At 39.6% G+C, this 27,148-nt stretch overlaps 1 long non-coding RNA gene across 1 annotated transcript in view; it reads left to right on the top strand.

The window, feature by feature from the left end:
• Nucleotides 1-27,148, top strand: part of LOC127532491 (uncharacterized) — a 343,671-nt gene that overhangs the window by 254,662 nt on the left and 61,861 nt on the right. The window contains exon 6 of the long non-coding RNA XR_007939920.1: nt 14,475-15,610. This is a non-coding gene — a long non-coding RNA (uncharacterized LOC127532491). The remainder of the gene's footprint in view (nt 1-14,474; nt 15,611-27,148) is intronic.

Genomic DNA, 27,148 nt, shown 5'->3' with positions numbered 1-27,148 from the left:
ACAAACATTAGAAACCTAGTACTTTGAGGCATCTGAGCCTAAATCCACACTAATATGCTTAAATGTGAAAGTGGATAACAGCTGCTACATTTATACCTGGCATCTGCACTGTACTTGTGTTTTATGATCCCTAAAACAGACTTTTTAAACTGCTGCTGACCTGGTTTTACTTTGAAAAGTAAAATGTTGTGTTTTAGTCTCTCCTGAAAGGAATTTTGGAAACAGATACCCACATTTACTTTCTGAGTGCGACTTAAATGTCAAAACATGTTTTTCCCTGATTCGTCACAGTCCTGTTTTATGTTGTTTATGACGTACTGTTTTTTTTTCAATACATCAGTCTCAACTACAAGTGGTTAATTCAACATAGTTACCAAAGCACAGGCAGTGCTTATCTTGTTTATCTTAGCAGCTGTTGTGTTATTATAGGAATTTCTGGACTTACTTTTTTGCGATTGCTGTTCCTCTGTAATATTTTTAACTACCGTAAGCAATCAGTATATATGTGCCGAGTGTAGATGAATGTTCATGTAAATATGTAGTACAGTACTGGGGTATTGTACATACAGTATATGGTATAGTTCAGGGGTATTCAACTCAAACTCAAAGCCATGGGAACCTCTCATGTATTTAGTTAGTAATGCAGAAATCACATAAATATGTTTTTTTTTGGTCCATTTAAACTGCTGGTACTGCAGCTGATAGAATATCAATAAGAAAACTGATCAGTTTATCAGTATTTATTTCAATGTTCAATCAGTAACTTTAGTTTCACTTTGATTTACTCACGAATTAAAGTGATTTCCTTCATTATGAGACAGTGTCAGACTTACATTCACGTCAATACAATATCGTGTTTGAATACAGTTCTTGGACAGCTGTCTGTTATCTATAATCAGCTTGATTGATCGGTAAAATACAAACATTATGCAAATTTAGCAGTTTTCTACCAGCATTTCTGTATTACATAATTTACAGTTGCAGTTTTTTGCCGTCAGTCATTCTATATTCCTCATTGTTCTCCATTAATGCAACCTGTTGACTGAAGCAGCTGAACACGATTGGTTCATTTTGTCTAAGATGAGTCAAATGAAACATTAAACGCTCCTGTTTGTGTGAACGAGTTTGAAGCAGAAAGTCTGAGTTAACAAGGAAAGTTGAAAACTGCCTTCATACCTGTTAACTCTGACTGAGGTTTTAATTTTTGTCTAGCCGACTTACACAATGAAAGTCTGACCTTGTTAAACTGTCTTCGTAGTTCAGCTTCTGATCTGATAAACGACATAAACACTACAAAAGCTGTGCCAGTTAAAATAGAAGAATCCCATCAAATTTAAGAGCCCTGTATAATTTATTGATTATCAGTCTAGGTCCTTATAGGATGAAATCTGGATCTGGACTTGGACCATGGTCCACCAGTTAGTGACCTGGGATCTAGTATGTAGTGGATTAAGCAAAGCCTTCACTTCTAGTCACAAACAAAAACTGTATATGAAGTGCTCTATGCCTTGAGGAATTTTAGTAATCAAATTACTCAAATATCTCGAGGAATCATTTCTAGTCATGTGATATGCAGTCAAAAAAAGTGCTAAAGAACTCATCTTTCACATTATTTGGAACTTTGGCCATGTTTAATACCAAAATCCAACATTGTAACATTACACGCTATCATTCAAAAGTTTGGGGTCACTTAGAAATGTCCTTTTTTTTTTTAAATAAAAGCAGTTTTTTTTCAATGAAGATAACATTAAATGAATCAGAAATACAGTCAAGACATTGTTAATGTGGTAAATGACTATTCTAGCTGGAAACGGCAGCTTTTTAATGTAATATCTCCATAGGGGTACAGAGCACCATTTCCAGCAACCATCACTCCTGTGTTCTAATGCTACATTCTGTTAGCTAATGGTGTTGAAAGGCTAACTGATGATTAGAAAACCCTTGTGCAGTTATGTTAGCACACGAATAAAAGTGTGAGTTTTCATGGAAAACATGAAATTGTGTGGGTGACCCCAAACCTTTGAACAGTAGTGTATGTATATAAGACAGCAAAGGAAGAACATCATAGATCCCCTTTACAACCACATTTACTTTTACTCACAAACACTGCATATCAAATGCTCCATTAGTTTCTTAAGTTGGTAGATCCTAGATGACAGCTGTCAGGAACACAGCTGTGCATGCCTCCGTTCTCTGTACTATAATTACCATTATAACAAGAATAATAATTACCATCATCATCTTCACTTGTGGGCAGAACGGTGGGCTCGTCTCAGAGCAAGACGTTTTTGTGTAAGAACCCACTGGTCGGCTGGGGCTTTTCTATGTGGAGTTTGTATGTTCTGTGCCTGCGTGGGTTTTCTCTGGGTGCTCCGGTTTCCTCCCACACTCCAAAGATGTGCAGGTTAATTGGAAATTCTGAGTTGGCCGTAGGTGTGAGTGTGCATTGTTTGGTTGTTTCTCTGTACTTGCCTCCAGCCACTCGTGACCCTCTACAGGATAAAGCGGGTATGTAGCTAACGGATGGATGGATCTTCATGTGTTAGATGGTTGTCATATGATTCTCTGACTTCTCTTATCTCGCTTTAAGCAAACCCCTTTACGTAACAGAGTTATCTGACCTGCTGTCCTACCCGCTTGTTTAGAGCAGCTTTAAGCACATTCTGGTTCATTGTGAATATGCTGATGTTGTTTGTTGGTAATGGGAACCTCACACTTCCTCTATGTTACCATCTTGGTGTGCTAAATTCAGAACAATATATCTGTGGCACTAATTCCGTCACTACAGCAACAGTCATACCCACCTCTCTGTTGTTCTCTTTTTAGCAGAAATACTTTTCTCACTCACTGCAGTCATTTCTCTACTTTGCTACTGACTTCAGTCAAAGAAATGTAAACAGAAAAGTAGAAGCATTTGGAAATAAATGTAGTTTATTAATGAGAACTGTAAATTAGCTAAAGACCGAAATGACGGTGTTGTTGCACTGATGGAATTAGAGCTACAGAAATGTTCATCAACAGCCAGCCTTTGTTTGGCTGTGCTATTACTTGAATACTAATTTCTGTTTCTGTAAATGCAGCGTGCTTTAAACATATGGACAAACTAATACGCTGATATGCAGTGTGACCTTTGCACGTGCTATGGAAACTCGTTCCCAAATAAACTGCATGAAAATTTCCCTGCAGTTCAGCCTTTGCATTCGATCGTACCGAGATAAGATGTGAAAACCAATCCTGTAGAGTCTGAGTCACTGCGGTCCTCAATGTGATTTAGCCACTTCATTTGCATAGGTTAATTTCAAACAGCACCTCAAATTAGGCTTGAAAGGATAATTACTTAATCTTCCCGCTCCTCTCCCCTTCGCTTCCCCCCCTTCTACCTCACTGCTGTATCTTTTTTCCACCCAGGTTATGTAAATGTATCTTCCAACATCTACTTTCTCTAGCATCTGTTTTCACGCCTAGGTCAATCCAGTGTCTCTCTCTCTCTCTCTCTCTCCTCGCTTCCCTCATAATGTTGGTTGGACATTTCTTTAATTCACTCCCACTCATGTACTCTCGAGTAAATTGCCAACACAAGCCAGATAATTTTCACAATATACCTGAAACCATCAGCGGCAATTTGACAGCATGAGAGCAACTTCATTTCTATTCACTGGACCCGCACACATAGGAGGGCAGCAGACATGTCAACTTAGTTGCGGTCAGTGACAGTCTTTTTTTTTTTTTAGGAACATTCATGTTAGCATTCAGATACAATTTCCCTTTGAGGTGACTCTGCATATGCGGAATGAAAGGCGAAGCAGTCCTACCAAAACTGGGACCACAGCGAAGAAATGAGACCGAAAAATGCAAGTGATGTAGACACAGGGATTTAATTGATGTGTTCACTGTACTTACTGCATCAGTCCGCCGCGCTTTTTGATCTCGTCTTGATGCTAACAAGCTTGCATGTACCACAGAAGCACCACTGCCTGAAAGTCTTCAAGTCGTCAAGTTCACTGTGCTGGCAAGAAACTGATTCGAACTGTGACCTCTTTGCAAGGCCGAGCTGACTTTTGACTCCTTCCACACAGCCAAAAACCACAACTGGACTTTAATTATGTAACAGTTTTGATGGTTGAGCCAAAGATGCAAAGGCTAAAATAAACAGTAAAAGGGCAAAAGATCACGGCCTTGTAAGTAATAAGACTTGTCAAATAAGTAGCTGTACCTCCTACTTGTTTTGCTGCGGAATCAAAGAAGTATGTGAGATGCAATGTGAGTTTGATTTTGATTTCTGTTTTTTTTTTTTTTTTTTTTTTAACCCCTCATTAGAATTTAGTGAGGCTTCGATTTTCCTCATGCGCCTCCCACGCTGCCTGGCCTGTCCTATTCTGGCCGTGTGTTGAGATTCATAAGGAGTGATCTTTTATCATTCAGGATGAAGACCCCCAGCCTACAACGGCAGCAGCAGGAAGCCACATCAAGGCCTTCAGTCTGGCTCTCTTCGTCTGAACTCCATCAATAAAGCCCTGAAGTCCAGCTCTGCGTCAGTGAATGAGTGTGGGAATGAAAGTGCAAATATTTCGCCTTGTGGGAAGGACTAAGAGTTGTTTATTTTATCAATGAAGGTCTGACGAGTTATTTTGATATTGGAGAAACCAGGTGTGTAGAAGGTTTTCTATTTGCATGTCTTTTTCATGTCATGCTGCTTCTCCCTATGAGGCGTTTTTATTTTCTGTCTCTGCTTGTGTGGGTTTTCTCTAGACACTCTCTTTTCCTCCTACAGCACAAAGACATGCACGGCAGCCTGACTGGTGATCCTAAATTAGCCATAGGTGCGAATTTGAGCGTGCACAATTGTCTTTCAGTTTAGGTTGGTGTGTTGCCTTCCAGCATCAGCTAAGATAAGCTCCAGCCCCTTGCAACCGTCTACATGATAAAGGGCTACAGCTAATAAGTGGATGATTGTCATTATCATTTCAGCTCCTGGCAGCCTCAGGTGAACCGCAGATATTTTAGCTTTGAGATTACGAAGGGGGTCAGATCCACCGCACAAGACAGATCTCTGTGGAGCAATTCACTCTTAGTATTTCTTTCATCAGTTTGTCAGAAAAAGGAGGCACATTTTGGGGGGTTTGCTATAGCTCGTAGTGGAAATTATATATAAATTATAGAATTAGTGCTGAAATGTAACATTTAATTGAGTAAAAGTTTGAGGTTCTTTTTACTTTGTCCTACTTTCTACTTCCTCTCCCCTACATTTCAGACGCCACTATTGTATTTTCTAATCATCCACATGTATCTTACAGCTTTTGTTAGTTTTAATGTGAATATTTTACACAATGGAGGACATGCTACACTTTTATGTGATTTCCAACTTTTGTCACCCCTGACGCCTTACAGACAGCAGTCTTTAGTCTGGGTCACGTTTCAGGTGACTGGGTTGCTTCTCGAAATATTATTTTTTTGTTCTTCTGAGCTTCTCACAAGGTTTCATCTCAGTCTATAATCTGATATCTGACCAGAATCCAAGAGAAAAAGCTGAAAACAGATCTGTGTAGACAACTTTCAGCCATAATACAATGAAGTGAAGACCTGCATCATGACTGCAGACATTTTAAAAGTCTGGTGACACAGGTACTTATAGCATCTGAATTTGGTTTTGTCCATGTTCACAAAGTAAATAATGCTCTCTACTGAAGTTCCACAATATTCAGTGTTCTCTGTCCTGCTCTTTTTGATGACGTCTCAGCTAGCCACCACCCCTCAACTAATCCAGAGACTCAACTCTTGTGATGAGCCTTGACATCCCCACTTGAACTGCTCGCTTTTATGACTTGAATGAAAATTTGATGCTGTTTTAAGATAGATTTTTGCAGACATATAGACAATTCTAAAGGGTGCGTAAATTTTCAAGCACCGCACTATTATCATTATTACAAGTGTTAGAAGGATTTTGATGGAGGTTTTCTTACTTCTGGAGATTCCCATTTCACTCAGGCTTTCTATATTGATATTTTTAAATAATCCTAATCACCTTTTATTTTGTATTTAGCATGCAACAAACTAAATAGAACAGTTTTCCTATTTTCTGTGGCCCGTGTCTGAACATAAAAACAAAAGTTTCATGTGGCTTTTTCTGACAGACTTTTTCAGTTTATTGCAGTCATTTGATTCCTGGTTCATCTCATTAAATATAGTCTTATTTTAGGCAGAACACTGAGGTTGTGTTTAGCAATCTCTGGCTCATCCACAGCTACTGAAGTCCATGCATATTTGCATATATAATGTATCCTTTACATCATGGCAGTGTTTATTATTATTGCAGACACACTCATGCCACTGCTGTTTTTGGTATTGTTGACTGAACTAAGATTTTATGTATGCTAAGGAGAGATTAGTTCTTCAGTCGCATCCTTCTGTCTGCTTTTAGTCTTTGAGGTCTCCCGCAAACATTAGGACCTTTTCCTCAAAATGTAAATGTATAGCCATTTGCTAGAAATGAATCAGATGTGTCTGACTGAACAAGGAAACAAATATTGTCTTGGGAAAATATTCAGAGCAGCATCACTGTAACAAACACTTGAAGAGATAAAGTTATTTTTCACTCCAGGAACTTGAGGGCAGCCCAAACTTTTTTGGGTGTTCCAATTGCAAAAACTGCCCCCATACAACCTCTTTCAGGGCTGTTTTCACAGGAGAAAACAGTATTTGCTTTAGGGTAGGTATTTCTGTGTGCCTACTGAGCTGTGCAGGGCTCGATGCTGATTGGTTAAACTTGGAAAAGCTAACTGGTTAACATCAGAACAGACAACAAGTGTGATTTTTTTCTGCCCTCTTGATGTCCTCAATGTCAAACAGTCTTCTCCTCTCTAGTGTCTGTATCAACAGTGTGAAATTCTCCGTATAGGCTACAGAACAAACCTGCTCCTTCTCTTTGTGACATGTTCATAGAGGTAGAGTTACATCCATTGTCGTTGTTTTATTGTTTGGAGTTAACATGCTGATCGAATTTGTTGGATCGTATCCTGCAATAGAAACACAGACTTCCTGCAGTCAGAAGCCCCTTTATGACTGGCCCAGCTTGGACACAAATTAAAGGCTGGACTTCTTCCCCTTTGTGTTCATGCAGACCCATCATAGGAAACAACCTGACCAGTTGCCTTCACCTGATTTGATGTTATGACTTTTGCTGTAGCTTCTTAAGCATTTTTTTTTCTTTTAATCTGGGAAATATCCATAATTTCCACACCGTGTTCACAAGGTATCATCAAACATCATCTAGACAATGGGGCGATAGATGCAAGATTCCAAAAGAGCTGCTTTTTCATTCTATTAGCCAGCTATTGTAACATTTTTTTTTCATCATTTACTCACCATCGGATCAGTGGAAAGTCCACTTTTTATGTCAAATCAATACACAGTGCAGCTACATGTCTCTAAAACAAATGAACACAGCCCAGTTCCTTCTTCAGCCGATAATAAAAGAGAACGGAGAGAGAATGAGAGAGAAAACAACTGCACCTCCCACTCACCAGTAGATGACTATTGTTTTAACCCAGGGACATAAGTCAGCAGTTTAGTGGGCAAACATCATGATGAGCCACCTGCAGCTCTCCCAGCTAATACTATCATTACTGGGTTGATATACACTTTATCACTTACCACCCCCACAGACACCATCTGTCCCAACACACATAAACACACATACAATCATCCAAAGACAAGCAGTCCCTGCATTGCTTTGGTCTGAAATTAAATCTTAATCATAGCATTTCAAAGAGAAACACTTAAAAAGGGAGAGAAAAAAAAATCTGTCTTGATTTTATCATCATTAGAAAACATTTCATCTCTTCTCTTGGTTGCCACCCTCTGCTTTAGTCTGAATGATCTGTTTGCATCTCTGTGTCCTTCAACAACCCATTCTCTTGCATCATGGTCGTGCCCATAGTCTGGGTGGAGAGCCAAACCCCCAGGGTGCGTTGCGTGTTGAAGTGCCACTTAGCCTCGGCAGGGTGCCGCTTCCCTCGCCGCATACGTATGTGCTCCATCCACCTCGCAATCAGAGTTTCGCTTGTCCAGACGCTGAGCGCAGGTGGTCAAGGCAAAGCTCTTCATCAGGAGACAAGATGGAGCCCAACTCCTGAAAATAGCCATGCTGTAGCCAGAATGGGTTTGTGTGCCTCCTGGGTTTGTGTGGGTTTGAGAATAGCAACAGTCATTTCAGTTTGGGGCATAATGATACAGTCGTCCAAGGAGGAAAGAAGCTCCAATGTCATGTGATGCCGCCTTTTAAGCTGCTGTGGTCGTATGTCATGTATGTGAAACACATTTTAGCACAATGTGGGTATTTTTAGGCCGTCTTTGTCCTCTAAAAGATAAAACACTCTGTTGTCCCCTTCTCTGTACATGACTGACGATGGCCCCATGTGTGAAGCACTCATAAACCACAAGTTCATTCTTATTTTTTTTAAGCTATTTTTTGGGGCATTATTTCCTTTCTTAGATAGGACAGTGAGAGAGAGACAGGAAACATGGTTAGATGACATGCAGTAAATGGCAAAGAGCTGGATTCAAACCCGTTACCACGGCGTAGTAGCCTAGCCGCGCTAGACCCAGCTCTTAAGACACAAGGGTCTAGGAACGCTCGACAGGGAGGGAGGCGGGCTAAAAGGTTGTCTTTCAAATCACTCTTCTCTCTTATCACTCTTATCTTTCCATCCTCGAAAGATAACTGTTTATTGTGCGCCGGTTGTTTCTGTCAGAATCATCGCGCCTCTGTCGTCACTTCGTTACGCCCGCCTTCTGACTCTACACTTCATGGTGATTCGTCCGGACAGTTTTAGGAGCATCCAGCCTCGAGCCTTATGGAGGGTAACTCGACCCACCCTGGCAGAGAATTAAATTTGTTGCCGTGGGTTGTCTAGCGTGGCTAGGCTAACGGCGTAGGGGACTATAACTCCAACCAGCTGAGCTATCTGGGTGTCCTCAAATTCATTCTTAAGGGAAAACACTATAAATGTGTAAGGGAACATTTTTAAAGTATCAACAGGAAATTTCGAGTGCATTCTTTTTGTATTACTAGTTTCCTGAAATGTTCTGTTTAAATATGCCCATGAGATGCTATGTATTAAAAAATTCCCTAATTTCTGTTAATTTCCAGAACAGAAATCTAAATGCTAAAGCCAGCTTCAATTTGTTTGTCCGTTTTTCTTAGCATATTAGTGGCAAAGGGTTTTACAGAGGGCATTTTGGAAATCTCTTTTTTATCACACAATACATCAAAAAAAATGCAGTTAATAGCCAGAAAAAAATAAAATAAAATTTGGCATGTTTTGAGGAGTATAATACTGTATAAATATGTAAATCATGGTATGAATGATATATGAACAAACCCCTTCAGGATATAGATAAGAATAAAACTGGAAAGCTTGAGTTTGTGTGTTCAACTGAAGTGGAGATTTCTGGCTCAGAGTACAAGAAAATAATTTAGAGACAACAGCCTTTGGATATATGCAATGTACAAGTCCATATTTTTTAATTGAAAACCAATGTTTGCAGGTAAAAAAAAAATGTAATAAATAGGCTCCATCAAAATTAGTTTACAAAGCAATTACTAACATTTAGACATTTTTTTTGTACTTTAATTTTCTGAAAGTAACTTTTAGATTTGCAAATGCAGTTTTTGCTGACACAGTGTGGCAAAATAAACACATAAACGTGTTTTAGATGAATTATTTCATTAATCTGAAATAATACTTGTTATGGAAGCAAAATGTGTATGAAAAGTAACATTTTTGTCAGTACTGGATAAATACAAGTGATGTAAGAGCGTTAGTCAAAATGTGACCAAATAATGTGTGACTGAGAATTGAATCAATGTTTTTTTTTTTTATTGTTGTTGTTATTTTTATTTTATTGTCTAATTTGTCTCTTGTAATGGTTTTTGAGTCAAGCTTTAGTCCATTGTTTCCACCACAAGTACAGTTCTTCAAAGGTGACGTTTTAAGTAAGTTATTTGTGGTGAAACGTACAATCATCATCTCCTGCCTCTACACCTATTAAAGTGCAGGCACGCGCTACATTGAGTGTTTACCCAGTCTTCCACGACTGATTAATGATCCCACAATTCCCATGTAAATACAGTCTTTTCTTCTCTCCCTCTACTACAGCCCAAATACAATAAGCATCAATAACTCCCTGCTGAGTTATGCATTCATGAGTTCTTTGATCCACTTTGGAGATTATGGATTTCATGTCAAACAATGTTTTGCACATTACTCCCCTCCCCTGCGACCTGTGGTCAAGGTGAACTGCAGTTTGGAATCGGAGAAGGAAAACAGAGTAGTTGAAAATGGGAAGGATGAGAAATGAGTCCATGAAAGGGGGTGAAATGCCCTTAAACAAAGGGTGAAACTTGGAAAAAAAATAGAGGTAATCAATACGTAGTGATTCACAGTGCTAATTCAAATGCAAATATCTGCTTCAGATGTCATGGCTCAGTGCATGTGCTCAGGAACCGAGGAGAAAAATAACCTGAGTGTGAGAGAGAAGACATAAAAATATGGCACTGAAAAAACAAGTGGTCTGACCACCAGGGTAATTAGTCAAACAGACCTTTCTCCTCATCAAAGAGGGCCAGCGGCCATGACTCTGCTGCCACATTATCAGCCTCGCCTTTGTCCTCAGAGGTAAACAAGCAAATTAAGGCCAGACAACATCAAAACTAAACTCCAGAAATCCCTGCCTCTAACGAATGGAGAGCCAGGGGGCGGCTTTTCTCTATCAGGTATGCGAACAGGGTAATTTAGAAGCAAACAACAAATTAAAGTAGGCTGCTACGGTGACAGCACTTTCTGTTTGCAGTCAGTGTGTTTAAATAGATCTAAACAGATTCAACATTTTCCACACATGAGCTACAGAGTGGAGATATGTGAAGTCTATTTTACTGTTCGATTTCCAGTCAAAGGACAGGTTCAGTATCAATGACTGGGAATAATCAAGCCGCAGAAGGAGTGTTTATGATAAGACACTTGAATGCATCACCTCATTTTGAGGCACACTTGTTGTTGTCACTCGTTTTCTCCGTTTTGGTTTCACAAATGTTGCCCTCCATACTTCAAATACCAACACACTGAATGAATACTTCAGATAGAGTACCTCATGCTCACTCTTGAAGGTCAACAAGGTTGTGGCACAAAGTGCAAATCTGGGGTGAGATTTCCTCATTGTCAGGTGACGGTTGAGGTGGAAATCACACAAGGGGTTCCAAGGAGGAAAAACTTAGCTGTAATGAAGAGCTAAGGCAGGTTGATGCAAGAATATCTGTTTTTTTTTTCTTTATTTTTTTAATATCAGCTTTCATTTATACTGCTGTATGCGTGAATATGTGAGAAAATAGACATTTACATCAAGGAAATTCAGTAGATGTGTTGAAACTGAAATTACCCATAGTCAAAGTGCATTGCTGTGTCTTGGGAATGCCCCCTTATTTGATTTTTTGCTAAGAAAAATTAAATGAGGGGAGTGATACTGCTCTCATAGAGACCGGCATCTTCAGCCTCTGTTTTAAAAACAAATTCTGTGCACACAACACAACATCTTCTCACAGAAGAATACAAAATTGACTGCAGACACTGTGATAAACCTGCCAATACAGTTACATTAGTGATACATCAATTATCATAAGGAATGTTCTGCCATTCATCAGTTTTGTGTACTTTTAACTGCAGATACAGAGATTTGTGCATGCTGACATGTAATATTAAGTAGTAAACCTAATTGATAGTGCTAACTTAATAGGTAACAAAGCAGTATTTATATCCACTGTAGTCAGTGCTGTTATTGAAGGCACAAATCTACCACACAAAAAAAAAAAAAAAAAAGTCATGTATTAATAGCGCACTGACATTGTTGTTTCCCAAATTCTCAATTTAACATGATCTAAAACATGTTGTGTGTGCATAAGAGCCCCGAATGTAGAGGAAAAGGTTTGTTTTGCACAATGTCCATAATGTGAACAAGACCTAAGAAGCACTTTGTTATACGACTCATGAAACTATGTGTCATCTTTGAATTTATTTTTTGTGTAGCTTGTGTTGCTCCAAAGCCATCTCTGCTGGCCCTATAGAAATTGTGTATTTTTTTCATAGTTCAATTGAGATGAGTCTGAAATGTTTCTGAATTTAATTACTAGTTCAGTGTGCTGCTGTAATACATCTAGAAAGTGAATGTGGTTATTTTCTCATGGGACTGAAGAGAGATTTCCTTTATGCATAAGTGGCTACTAAAGTCCAGGGATCTGTAAATTAATTAAAATGAATTAATTTATCATTGAAGAGATTCTACATGCACATTTAAATTGGTTTCTGTCCTAAACAAAACTCACAAAAGATACCAGAAGGTTAAATCATGCCTATGCCTATGTGTGCTGTCTCTTAAGGGACCATGTTAAATAGGAAAAGTTGATCGGCAGGAAAGTAAATATTTGAAAGCAATGCAGAATGCCTGAGTGCCTTACTGCATTATTTTCCATTATATTTTGAATTATCACCTGGTGTCTCAATTTTGTGCCTTCCTTTACAGAAACAAAGACATTTCCACCATGTATTGATGCAGAAGTGGCACAAATGAATGCATAAAAGGGCACCAGAATGCAGGAAATGAAGTATTTGACGCTCAGAATTTCCTGGGGGATGACAGCTAGTCCCCTGTTTATAGTATCCCCGCAATGTTCAAATGAAATCTATGTCCATGTCAGAATGTCATCCAAACACATCACTGCTCCTTGAACCAGCACTAGCAGTGACATGACAGGCCTGGGCATCTGAGACTATAGCCCCGAATGTTTAATGAATAGCCCCGGATCTCAAAAATAGGAATAAGGAAAAAAATAGCACCGGATCTATTCATCTGTCATTCCAATCATGCATTAGAGCCCTCCACAATAAGATGTGAGTCATCAAAACCGCAAGTATATCATTCAAGCTGCAGATCGACTTCAATCTACTTGGCACTTGTGCCTTGAGAGAGAGAGCACACTAGTTACAAGGCTGGCTATTGTTGGGAGCTAGCTAGCTAATTCTTTAAGGTGAGGCCTGAAGGCTGTGGATATGAGAAGGTTTTTTTTTTTTTTCAGAAAGAAGGAGAATGAATATTATAAAGCACAGGAAAGGCTAGAGAATGTGGTGGAAGAGTTATCAACTGATGGATACGTTTTCCTATGGCCAAGGAATTTTTGTCAGCAACACAGACAGCAGATTTGGTCTGATTATAATTTGCATCCTGGGAACTCTATCTTCTAACCAGCACCTGCATCTCATGGAGATGCTTATATGAACCCCACCGCCTTTTGATGCTGTGGGAATTTATTGAACTCAAAAGAGAAGACTCGGATAACATTCATTATCAATTATTCTCATTGGTCTGAGCTGTTCGTCTCATTTTATTGCAATTGAACAAGGGCACTCTTGACATAAATTTCCCCTTTTTGTAGACATACATTGCCAACATCACGTGTCAGAAAAACAAGTGGTCGGCATGGGGAGATTGTGTGAGTTGATTCTCCATCATCCACGCCTTTATTAAAAGAGTTGTGATAGAAATATTTGTGTTCGACTTTGGGAATGCCATGATATGCACATGTTTTCCATCAGCAAAACCCAAACACAGTCCTGATTTCTCCAAAAATCCTGTGCTATGTCGATCCACTGTGCTCAGCTCAAATCAGTAACAATCACATTAAGACAATGCTACACTATACTATTACCAGCTGCAGATATCCTTGTCTGTTTTTCTGAAGGGCAAACTGACAACCCCCTATTTTAGAATGAACAGAACCATGCAGAAATCTGTTCTCCACTTTTAAAAATCGCAAATGTCTGAGCACACAGATGTGCAAAGCACGAGTTGGTCCATGATGGGACTGCAGGCCGTTCAAGCTTGTTCCACATTGAAAGTTAAATGTAATCTAGTAAAATTACTGTGACAATTTTTATGGACAAGTGCGCAGTGTGTGCATGTAGACACAAAGCTGACATGTTTAGATGTTGGCAGTTTTACAGAAAGAAATGCATGACTTAAAGAAGCTTGACATTATTGTGAAACATTCTAAACATTGAAAGAAAGTCGCACAACCTTAATTTCCCAGACTGCAGTGTCTCACACTTTATGTTCATTTTGCTCTGAAATAACTTGAAAATATGTCTATATGGCTACATGGGAGCTCGCGATGTTCCAGTATCCTACTAACGCCTCTGTGTGCACCAGTGCAATTGTTTTCTTTTGATTAAACCCATGAGATGCAAACTGATCCCAACTTTGAGTGACATTATCATCGGCCAATCACGTTGTGAGGTGTAGTGGCAGCCCGCCCAGCGATCTCGCGGTGTGTCGCGGCTCCAAAACTGTGCGGGAGCTCAACAGGTGCAGGCTGTAGCGATATTCACGGCCATTAAAAAAAAAAACTACCCTTTGTGTCTTTTTCACAGCAGCCGTTTGGAGACAAGACAGACGTGTTTACTAGAAGACCTGCACCTGAGCAGAATGGATTTACCGAGGCCAGCAAAGGTTTTTGCGCAGTACTTCACCTCGGGAAACGACGACCTCTGTGGCGGCGAGCATCGAGCGGAACGAGCTAATTACGTAGCCATGTTTACTTTTTTAATGGAGTGCGTGTACATGGAATAGTTTTAGCAACTTCACAAAGGCAGCTACGAAGCTTTTGGCCTCTGAGTATCACCATTTTCACTTGAAGTGAGCGCAGACTGGATTTAGAGCTAAATACGCAAGAAAACGAGGGATTTAAAAAAAAGAAAGAAATGTCATCATCTTCTGAAGCGTCATATTGATTCATCGTTATGGGTCCGCAGGAGACAGACTGTCTGTGGGACAGGAGACAGACTGTCTGTGGGACAGGGACTGACGAAGGGACAGTGTCTGAACGGAGGGAATTACTTGTAATTACCAACTTTTCTACCTGACTACAATGTTGACGTCACTTGGCCACCCCCGTAGTTTTTACTGGAAAACCGGGACTCTATACATGTTGTTGCTAAGATACTGAATGATGCCACAGAGAAAGAGGTCGAAGACACCAGCTTCATAACATGCCAAAGCAGATAACATCTGAAGACATCTTCATGCAGACAGTGGAAGGCCAAACGCAGCCAGAGGAGGACCAGCACTGCGCATGCACCACAGAGCACAGCTGTAATCCACACAAATATTGAATCGATCTGACTATTTCAAAAGAATGCTGCTTTTTGCATTGCTGGAGTCACCACTGTTTGCAAAGTTTAAACATTTTTTTCAAGCAGCCCTTGCATAAGAGCTATGGAGCACAGCTGGACTTTACTGGACTCTGAGCTCAGCCCAGACTGATGTATGACTTGACAAACTTTCAGAGAAGGAGCCCAAATGAGCTGTTTCCCTTTCAGTATGGGACTTCTTTGCACTCTCACATGCTTTATCTTAACACCACTAGTGTACACAACCTCCATGGAAGGAATACAACTGGACAAATACAGCTCTTGGATCCATATAGAAGGAGTGACTCATTAATCTTCAACGTGAGGAGGTCATGATCACCACTGAACTGAGGACGGATTTCAATCACAAGTGGTGGGTGAGTGCTGTATTTTTTCATCACATTTACAAGTGATAGGTACCGTGATGTTGTGATCGATACTGTACAGTGTTCAAGTGTTTGCATTGCTGGAGGTTTCTGTGTTGATTCTGCATGTTGAATTATGCCATTCAGATTCATTAAGTGAACTTGCTGTCAACTCCACATGCCAAAAGATTACTATTCTGGTTGGAATATTCTTCCTAAAGTGACAAAAAAAAAGTCATACAGGCCTATCTTGCATGTTTCATTTTTCTTCTTGTGGTTGTATTATATTAAATTTGTTGAAGTTGTGTGAGTGACGGGCAGACACCTGTTTCATCAGCTGTGGAAACCTGTTTATTGTTTTTGTGCCCTGTGGTGTGTAATCTGGTTGCTGAGTGACATAAAGGAAGATGTGATGGTGATGCTGCAATAGCTGCTGTCATGCACAGTGTTGTGCAGTGTGGTTGTTGAAGATCAGCTGTCTCTTTGGTTTTAAGGCAGTAGTGCATTTTGTTTGTAGCTGCACTGGCTGCTTCTACACATTCAAGCTGCAACAATTAATTGATTAGTTGTCAGCTATTAAAACAATTTTCAGCACTTTTGTTAATCAATTATTCAGTTTGAGTCATTTATTGAGAAAAATTATCTATATCTTCTGATTCCAGTTTCTTAAATGTGATTTTTTTTGTTTATTTGTTTGTTTACTCCTGTATGACAGTAAACTCAATATCTTGTGGACCAAACAAGACATTTGAGAACATTATCTTGGGCTTTGCTAAATACTTGTAAATGTTTTTATTTTGTGGACCAAACAACAAATCAATTAATGGAGAATATACCTAACAGATTGATCAACAGTGAAAGTAATTGCCAACTGCAGCAATAATTGGCACTCATCGGAAAAATTTGTGTGGGGGTAAGGGGTGTTGCAGTTTGTTACCGAAGGCCCTGACTGAAACCCCACAGTGTGCTACTGATTAAACAAATTAGATACATGTTAATTAGTGAGCTTTGGAGTTGCTGGTAGGCAGTTTGTTATCTTTGTACAGCCAGGCTGGCTGCGTGCCTTCGTTTTAAGTCTTTGTGCTAAGCTACACCAAACTTACTCGTTGCATTTTTAAAAATATCCAACTATATTGAACTGTAAGCCTTTAAAGCAAAACAGGAGTTAAAATAGTGAACAAAATAGTACCATATTATTGTATCATCAGCATCATTACAGTATCTGAAAGAATTCTTCCTAGGTTTGGTAATATTTTCATAACTTGCTCTCGGTAGCAGCAGTTACAGTGTTGCTATAGTCATAGCTTAATCATTTTAAATTAGAATGCAGAGACTTTTTTGTACTTAACTAATAAGTGATTTAACAGATGAGAACTAATACTGTGGTGCAACACATGCCATTTAATATGCCTCAGCTTTTGCCCACTCCCTCATCATCATAATTAGTACTTCTGAGGCTGCTGACTGCCAGCTTGTTTGCACATGTTGGTCATTTTAACACTTTCTGCTGCATCCTCATGCTCTGAATTGAACACTTCAGCAAGGCTCTCTGTGTTTGCCGATGCTGGTAGAGTCTACAGGGGCATCTGTAAGCCTGTCTGGGTGTACTCACAGGATTAGCCCCAATAAGGCACAAGATGGTGCTGAGACTGAATGTACGTGCATGTGTATATTTACTCAGACTCCATGCCACTCCAGCAATGCGTGCACCTCAAGCACCTAGAAAATATGAGCACATTTGTCTTTTTAATCTGCACATTTTCAGCTCGCCTTTTCTATTCTGCTTTTTGTTCGCTGCCGATGACAAACCTGGGCTTTGGGGTGCTTTAATCCCCTTATTAGACTGCAACTGGATTTTGCTGTGATTTTGGAGTAGTATGTCTGTGTCAGTGTGGATGTGTGTGCCTCTGACATTTGTCACCCATTGAGTAACCTGCCACCATTTCCAAAACCCCGTCATTCAGTGTATGAAATTACAGTTTGAGAAATACACCTTGCTTTATTTGCAACCTTTAAATGTGTAGCCCATAAATACCTGAACCCATGACTTTAAAGCTGCAATATGATGTGTTTTATATAATGACAATGTCAGGTTAGCATGTAAATGGTGCATTGTTTGTAATTTTGACCCTCCAGAGAATTATCAGCCAGATATGCAGCTTCCTGCAGCTTTACTAAGCTTTATAGGGAGTTTAATTTGGTTCTTTACCTGTGTGCCAATGATGGTATTTCTATCACAGCAGGAGGGTTCCAGAGTAGGTTATTTTGGACAACTGAGATAAAAGTGAATTACAATTTTGTATTTTAATGTTTTTATATACATATTTTAATGTCTATTATGCAGCTTGTTGGTCTTATTACATTCAGGCTATTATATTTGCTTTACTGTTCTGGCAGGTCCTATTCCAGTGGTTTCCAGCTGTCACACAGTAATATTTGAGCTCATTTAAGACTTCAGTGCTTTTGATGATGTCTGGGCTAAACCATGGGGCATCACGTCACTTTTCATCGGGAGAGGGGTCAGTGGAGAGTTTCATTTGGAATCCCAGTAGCCCCTAGTAATTGTAAATGCACTGCTGACGGTTCGGTAATAAACCCAACAGTGGTCCCTGCAGGTAGCTCCATATCCATTTTCAATGCACATTCTCATCCCTGTTGTACCTTTCTCCTGTGGGAGCAGGCAGCCTTTTATATGGTGGTTTTCTTTAACCTCTGGTACGTCTTAATAAACAGACTTTACAGCGTATCACAACATTTCCATAATACCATACCACATCACAGAAGCCCACCAGCCACACTTATTAATGTGGCACCTAAAGACACTGTAAAAAAAAACATTTTGGGCACACTGAAATTATGTGCCTGTTCATGTAAGTGAAAATGGTCAGTGTACCAGATAAAAGATTTTTAGTGCTGCAACTAGTGGCAGCTTGTTGCAGCAGCTGTCATCGTGAGCATTTTTCTCTTTTGCTTTAATTAATAAATAATGTGGTTTATATCACAGCTAACAACTTCATGAAACATACTGACCTATATCAAATTTTAGGTGAATTTCATCGTGTTTGATTTTATAATTCATTTGTTTCAATACAGTTGTAATTTCTGAAGCTTTGGATGTCATTAATAATGTAAGATTCGAGGGCTATGATTTTCATATTTTGAAACAAATGTACATATTAGCTAATGGAAATCTTCAAAATATTCTGTCTACCATTCAAATGCAATGCAAATCATGTATAAGAATGAAAAGTATACAGGACTTGTAATTCCGGAGAACATGCAAAAACACCGGCATGGTCACATAAGGTTCTCTGTCATGTCCATCTTTCTGCATTTTACCTTTAATCTTAAACCTTCACACAAAGATGAGTTTACCAACGTGTCTATGCCAAGTGGTCGCCAAGGGACATAGCACCAGACCCCATCTCCATAAATTACCTGGATGGAGAGGCACGTAAACATGGTTGTTAAAACTGTAAATTACTTGAATTGGAGGAGGGGGATAGATGGTAGACAGTATGGTGAGGAATAACGTATTGTAGGTGAGGAGCACAAAGAAAAGGAGATGGCAGTGGAATGGGGATGCTAGTGGTGGTTGGTTATACCGATACGCCCACGTGGATCTGTCCAGGGAATTGGGATCAGATACTTCATTTGAGCAAAGCCACGCTACATCAAAGACATTCAAATGAAGTAGTCTTCTATTGCAAATTAAGCTCCAGGGGTGTGCATATGTGCGTGCGTATGTGTGTACAACCATGTGCTGGAGAAGGGTGAGCAAGTGACAAAGGAGACAGAAGAAAAATCAAGGGATGAAGAGGTTGAAAGAAAGGTGTGTAGGCCTAAGCTCTTTATCCACATCTAAAGGATCTATAAGAATTGTATACACTCCATGTCTGTGAACAAATCTCCATGAGATGTTGAGCAATGCTAAGCAATGCATGCCTGTGTGAAGATATACAGCACTTGGCTTTGATAACTAGATGTGTTTTAGCCCTCAACTGAAAAACATTTTCATTCAGACCTGGATGTATCCTTTCGTTGCGAACTGGTTATATTACCTTCACCGTGGATTTCTAAAGTGTCACATATCAGCACAATGCACATGCACGGCTTTATAGCACAATACCTCCGCGCTGGCGTAATTGGATCTTCTATTAATTCCAAGTGTGTATTTAAAGTTGAGGAGGTGGGATTGGGCAAAGGTTTTATGTGGCAAAGTAATTTCCACCTTCCCACCACTATCTCTCCCACCGCCTCCATAACGGATCAATAAGCTTTTAATTGATCAGCTCTGACTCGTGCAAGAAACCGTTCTTGAGGTTTTGCACAGAGAGCACGAGGGCAGCCATGTACTCAAGCGTAGAAAACATAAAAAAGCTGTACATAAACTTTTATGAGCAATAGGAAGAAGCCAATCTTGACATTAAATGAAATTTCACATCTTTTTTTTAACCAGAACAGTGCTGATGTTGGTCACTTGTGGAGACTGATAGGATTCCTGCTTTTTAGTGGATATTATGACTGTCTCATCCAGGCAAATAGGCAATTTCATTATTAAGTACATTGTTCAGTGTCTCCTCAGTATATTATCATATCCAAGGGAGGCTTTAAGCACGGGGTAATCTGTGAAGGTGCCTCAACATTTTTGCTGAGTGTATGATACAAAATATGCCTCTTTATTTTTTTTAATATCATGTTCAAAGCAAAATGTCCACTAAAAAGGCCAGTAATAAGAATTTATGGGATGTAGGTACGTGACAGAGATGATTTTTTTTTCTTTTTTGCTACAAATGCTTGTTTCCTGCCAAAAGATTAAAAAAAAAAAAAAAAGCAAATACAGCTGTTTTGACTGGCACCCACCTCTGCTAATGCGCTCTAATCTCGTGAGAAAACGCCGTCTCCTCGTCACATGTGACAAACGTCCGACTGGCCGGAAACTTCCCATGTGGCGGTATCTCGCGCAGGTAATACTATCCTGTCACAGCTTTACACCTTCAAAGCACCACCACTATCTTGTTTCACCAGAGACAATCACAGGATTTCAAAGGAGCTGCTGGAACATGTACAGCACACACACACACACACACACTGTAAATCCTTATATTTCTGACTGGAAGTTAGAGAGGAATTTTAGGTGCTTGAGGAATGCACCTCTGCGGTTTGGACCTGTAGATAAAGCAGCGAAGGAACTAATCTTTTAGTAATTTACACAAAACCTTTTTACCGCCGGCAAGCATCTCCCGGCACGATTAGCAAAAGGATTTATTTTTATATTCACCAGGCTGGGAATTAATATTTAAGTCCCCCTGGTATGAGCATTGTGTCATTTCGAAGCTGATAAGTGTATGGATGTGTCTATGAGATTTTTCTCCACTTGCTATTGGCATGAAGGAGGTAATCTTCCTCTGTCTTCAGTTTAGACACAGGATTTTATTGTGCCATTTATGAGTTTTTTAATGAAAAGCCCCCCTGTTTTTAGAGAACCATCAGGATAAGGAAGTGTCCTCTCATTTTACTGACCTGTGTGGAGCATTTTACTGCCTTGCTGACGTCTTCCTACAGTGGGGGTGGGAGGGTGTCTTGTCACTCTGTAATCTGCTCAAATAAGCAACATGGTTTTATCAGAAGCTCCTTAGTCATGCATTAAAAGTAAACATGAGCTGCACTCAAAATAGTGATTAGATGGAAGGTCATAAACAGGTTAGAGTACCTGTGTTTACTAAAACAGCATGTTAAGATTGCAAACGCTCTCCGTGTTGTTCTCATTCTCCTTGCTCGTCCTTTTTCCATGATGGATGCACTTCACATTGTTTGGTGGTGAGTCCCCATGACTGGTCACTTCAAGGTTTTTAAAACTTTTGCACTTGAAAAGACAGAGAAGTGAAATCTCCCATACAGATGTGAAAAAATGACATGATGGGAATTAGCTTTGGGCCTGGTATGTGCTGATGACCGCTTGTATCGTTGCCTACATGTTGTTTGAATGTATATGCAGCCTTAGTAGTACAGCATACACATTTGGTGTGACTGGCAGTATAATGCACATGTTCAGCAGTATCCTTTATGTTGTAAGAGTGGAAAACATTTTAAGAATACTAAAGGTGGAAGACTGGCTCATTTTTCAAAGACTGGGCTGACTTTACTGGTAATGCATGATTTTGTTTTCTTACTTCAACACTAGTTGACCTAGGCTAAATTTAAATTTACTTGAAAGTAGTGAAAAATGTGTTGTCAAGAACATCCTATTTCATAGTCATCATTCTGTTATTTATGATGACATTGAACTCACCAAAGTTAATGATGATGCACTCAGGGCAGCGCTATAGCAAGTCTGAAAGAGCAAGACTAGAACAGCCTTCAGTAAAAGTAATCGTAAAGTAACAGCCAGTCAGTAATGTGGTGAACAAGCCAAATGATTTGTACTCAACACTCAATGAGACTGTAGGGTTGGATTGAAAATGTATTGATGGGTTATATAGAAGTAAGAATTGATTGTGTGGCTGTTGAAATTGCAGTGATCTGATGTGGCACTTCGTCCAAGACAAATTTCCTTATAGGACAATAAAGTTAATCTGAATCTGAATGTGAACACTTGCAAAATAAAGGAAAAATGCTACTATGTTGCATTATCAGAATTGTATAGGATGCAGCGTTTTTGAAGCTACTAATCACTAAAAGTCAAGTTTTCTGTGCCACTGATATGCTATTTATGAATTTTCTTTTTCCAGTCCGCTTCTCAGTTCTCACATCTTTACATAAGTGTTAAATTATGTTCATTAAATTCTAATAAACCAGAATTCTCCTCTAGCTCTCAATCTGTACTACCACTGCAGCCTGAAAATGGCACAAGAATTGAAGGTGGTGGAACATAAACTTCTCAGCACCCGCTTTTGTTGCTGAGATTCAAGCACAATCTCATACTGTACTCTTCCATGCCAGGGGCAACTCATAAAGTGCTTTAAAATAATAAAGGCATTTAAAGTGGCTATTAAAGTCAATGTCGCTTCAGATTAGAGTGTGTGCGCACAAGTGCACGAGCATTGGAAACAGACATAACACTTCATTTATTAAGCGCCATCACAGTTACTGTGTCAGTTGATGCGGGGATTAAAATCAGCAGCTAGATGAGGCTACATGCACATGCAAAGACGGCAGAACTGCCTTTTAATTGAGACAAAATTAGAATGTTTGCTGCCCCGATCACATTTAGCTCCCTTTTGTCCGCATGGTGGGTTGGTTCTGAGCTTTATCATTTATCATCTTTGTTCATCTCTTTGCTTCTTACTTTCAGTCTTGATGTACTGACTTAGAATATAATTGAACTGACCTAAACTGCAGGATGGAGATGTAGGAAGAGCAGACAGGGAGTGGGGGGAGTGGGGCGGGTCAACTCAGAGTTAGCACTTTGACACACAGGAAGAATTTCTATGCCAGACACGTTGGCTGATGGCAACCCAAACAGAGAGGTGGTTAAGTTAGACACAAATGCTGCAATAAGTCTGCCAAGACTATTAGCAGTCTTCCTTACCACAGCAGATCTGTTGGTCACACTTTTTTCCTTCCTGTTTTCATCCTTCAGTCTGCTGCCTTTAATTTTCTATCTTGCTCGTTCAACCTCCCCATCTTTAGCAGTAGTCCTTTTTCCCAAATTACTGTAAATATGTAGTCTGACACCTTAAGTCTCTCCTCATGTACTTTCTCAATGTCCTTTTCAGACACCTTCCTTCTATTCCCTTTTCATACTCTTGTGAAAGGGCCTCATGTTTCACACGGCTTCTGATATATGGATCCATTACATTTACTGGAATCTGGCAAACACATAGGGATGCATCGCTTCCCCCCACAAATCACCACACTCATGTTATGAAGTGACATGGAGGATGGAGATGTACACGGATCCATCGATGTGTGAACATACAAACATCCTGGCAGGAGAGTGTTTCAGCCACATGTAGAATCATGTGAAAATGTGTGAAAGTGAAGTGTGTCCTGTTTTGTGCCCGTCATGTAAATGAACCCAGAATGTGATGGTGTAAGTGCATTTATCACTACAAAGATGTAAGGACAGTAAAAGTGCGATTCCACATCTAGATCTGCAATTACACACTCCCATGGGTGTAAAGTAACAAGACAACGAGAGAGATGGAAAGAAAATGAGGGAGGGCGATGAAAAAGAATGGTACAAAAGAAGAGAGGGCAGATGGATGCATAGTGAATGAATACTTTTCTATATGTCAGTTTGATTTTCTTTGACAAGAAGCTGCTTTAAGTGGATTTCAGGATGACAGGTCTTTTGAGTGAAGGATAAAATGAGAGAAGAGACTCTGACAAAAGATTATGCACATATAAATGGAGAAAGCCATTTTAAAGCATCTAAAGCACTCGGAGAGCGTGAGAGAGAATAAATCCATCAGTCTGACAAAGTGCATTAAAGGTGCCATCTTTAGCATTTCTTCATTATCAATACATTTCACTTTTTTGGGGCAATTGGAACACAGACATGCAGATCATAACAGCAATTGGTAGCTTTTATCATATTGATATACTAGTATTTTAAAGGCACTGTGTAGAATTTAAATATTACTGATTTTGCCACCTTAATCACATGCTACCTTATGTTTTTCATCCATCCCTACCTTGGTGTTTTTAAGAATCTCATTTTAATAGCATATATTATTGAATGTAATGGATCAGTTGACTATATAGACTTAGACTTTCTTTTATTGTCATTGCACAAAAAACACAGCAGTTTTTGGCAACGGAATGTCGTTGCTTGGCTTCCGTATTACAACATGTGGGGGTGTTAAAAATTGAAAATACAAATAAATAGTTAAACAGGATGTAAACAACAGAATAAATAGTGCAAAATAGAATAATCAGTATATAAACAGTGTAAACGTTGTAGTGCATGTCCATCAGAAAGATATTCAGATATTGTCCGTGAGGTGTGTGGTCGGGGGTTATTTGGCATTACAGCATGGAAGAACCTACCCTTCACAAACAACCCGCAAAAAAGTCCTCATACTCTGCTGCTGCCCTCAGCTCACAGAGCATTTCAATATTTTTGAGATCATTGTTTTCCAGTTGTGTTAAACAGCTTTACTGTTTTGCCTCACCACTGTCATCAACTACGTTTTTAGCAGCCGCAGAGTGAAAATGTTGGTATTTATTGGTTACATTTTCAACAGCATTTATTCAGCAACATCACTAATCTGAATTGAGGTTTGGTCCAAGTTATTTTTTAATGTGAGTGTAAGAGGTTTACAAATCTAGTCTTAAACCTCCCAAACTCCTTGCACTCATCAAAGTTGCCCTGACAATATCAAACGTGACATTTCGTAGTTAAAATGGTCACATATGCAACCTTTTATGAGAATGTGTGAGTTAAAATTTCAACTGGTTGCATTTGTGGGAGTAAATGATGATTATTAGGCTGTTCAGATGTCTCTATAACCGGCACAAGTCGCTACTGAGTTAGCCATAGTAGTAGAAATTACTACTTTTATTTCTTCCATGGCTCTGTCAGTCTGTCCCTGCCTGACGCGTCAAGTTATTTAGCTGTGGTGTGTCCTCGAGATAATGCAGCCTGTAGCTGATTATTAAAAAAAAAAAAAAAAAAAAAACTTGAGGAAAGTTGAGGTGGCCGGAGGAGAGATCCGACTCAGACACACCTGATGGTCATAGAACAGGTGCAGACATAAAGATACTGGCTGAACTTGTGAAGGAAAAAATGAAACACATTAAATTACAATTCCTGCAAAGTTAAATGGATATTCATCACAATAAGATTTAGTTTCCACCATTGTATGAGCACAATCAACATTTAAAAATCTGCATCTACATGTGTTATTTTCTCCGCTCACGCAAAAATCGGCAACTGTGGATTAAATCACTGTTTCATCTCGAGCAAATGTGACATTAAAACACCCTGTTTCACTCTTTTCTAAGGAGTTTTAGCTCACACATCTGTCTGAGAGCACTGCAAACACCTTGCAGCATCTACTGCAGCCTGCACTGTGAGGTGTTTTGGGAACATCAGTAAATGAAATGTCTATCGATAAGCAGATGTTCAGCAAGTGAGGTGTTTCACCTGTGCCAAGGTGGAAGGTGTGAACAACAGAGAGTTGCTTGCACCAGTGCTACCAATGAAAAGTTAGTCTATAGCCCTGTATTTAGGGCTTCATTTGTGGATTGTTACAATTATAACACGAGCCTTCAGAGTGGTATACAGAAATTAAAACTGATATTTAAAATCCTGCTGTAGTTCTCGCAGAAAAATAGACAAACTGTGTGGACAGCATCTTAGTAAACGCTTTCTCATCCGGACTCAATGTTTAATCTTCTGCTTTTATTTTTTTGTCACCAGAAAGTGTTATTAGCATTACAACAAGACGCTGCACCAGAGTGTCCCTTTGGTTTGCGTCTGCCTCCCTATGAGATCCTGTGAGGATTCACACTGCTCCCTGATTGCTCCCTTTGCCATGGTAATCTTAACATCATTCTGTAGAGTGTGATGTGCCACTATTTTCCCAATCTTGTAGTGAGTGCATGTCTGAGATCAGACAGAAGAATTTCTGAGAAGTTTCTCATGTGCATGATACAACCAATCTCAAAATCTATTACTGCAATCTTAACCCAGCACTAGTGAACATAGTAGAGCATTAAGCCGCTAAAGTGCTGGATGCAAACCAAAGCAAGCTGAATGGAGTCAATATTGGATTTACAGATCAACACAAAAATCTGGCCATTTGATGACTGTATCTACTGGATGTGTGGACAACAGTTTGATCACATATTTGTCATGTGAACTTCACAAGTTCTTAATATGTCAGTGTTGTAGTGGTGGTGGTCATGCTTGCTCTGCTTGTGGCCAAAAATCTAATTACTTCTGCTTTAAAATGCTACTCATATTTCTTAATTTCATCGCGTTTTTTTTTTTCTTTTTAAAGCCTTCATTTTCGTGGTTGACAATATGCTTGTATGTAATCTATTTTTATGCTTTCATTATGTGTGCACTATCTGTCCTCCAAAAATATATTATTATATAAATATTCCAGCTCAGCAGCTGACAACTCGTAGCCAAAACAGTGTGGGCACCACAGCTCCGCATCTCCCATGCAGTGGTTGCAGCCACTAAATGGGCCCTCACTGTGCATCTGCTCGTTGTGTGCCCAATTTGACAAAAAAGCCCTGTCAAACCCCTGCCCCTGTCTTCCAAAGGTCACAAGCACTTCAATGGGGAACCCCTATTCAGCCAGCAGTGGGGATATAAGGGAAAGTAAATTCCAGTGAATCGGCTTCCTGCCTTTTCCTCCGCTGTACGAGCTGTATTCAGAAGCTTCTCAGGAGGATATAACGATCTAGAAATCATGGCCTGGCACATGAGTCATACCACCAGCCGAACCCCAGCAAACCCCCCCACCCCCCCACCCCTTTTTTTTTCTTTTTGAGCAAACAAAGGTATTTTGCTTTTCATCTCAGCCAACATTAGGGAATAAAGAAGGAGAGTAAGGAAAGAAGAGGATGTGTAAGAAAGACACCAAGGGG

This window comes from Acanthochromis polyacanthus, chromosome 23, assembly GCF_021347895.1.
Source record: "Acanthochromis polyacanthus isolate Apoly-LR-REF ecotype Palm Island chromosome 23, KAUST_Apoly_ChrSc, whole genome shotgun sequence".
In the NCBI taxonomy this organism is placed as follows: Eukaryota; Metazoa; Chordata; class Actinopteri; family Pomacentridae; genus Acanthochromis; species Acanthochromis polyacanthus.
The sequence above is the reverse complement of the archived record's forward strand: the minus strand, read 5'-3'. Positions and strand labels throughout refer to the sequence as shown.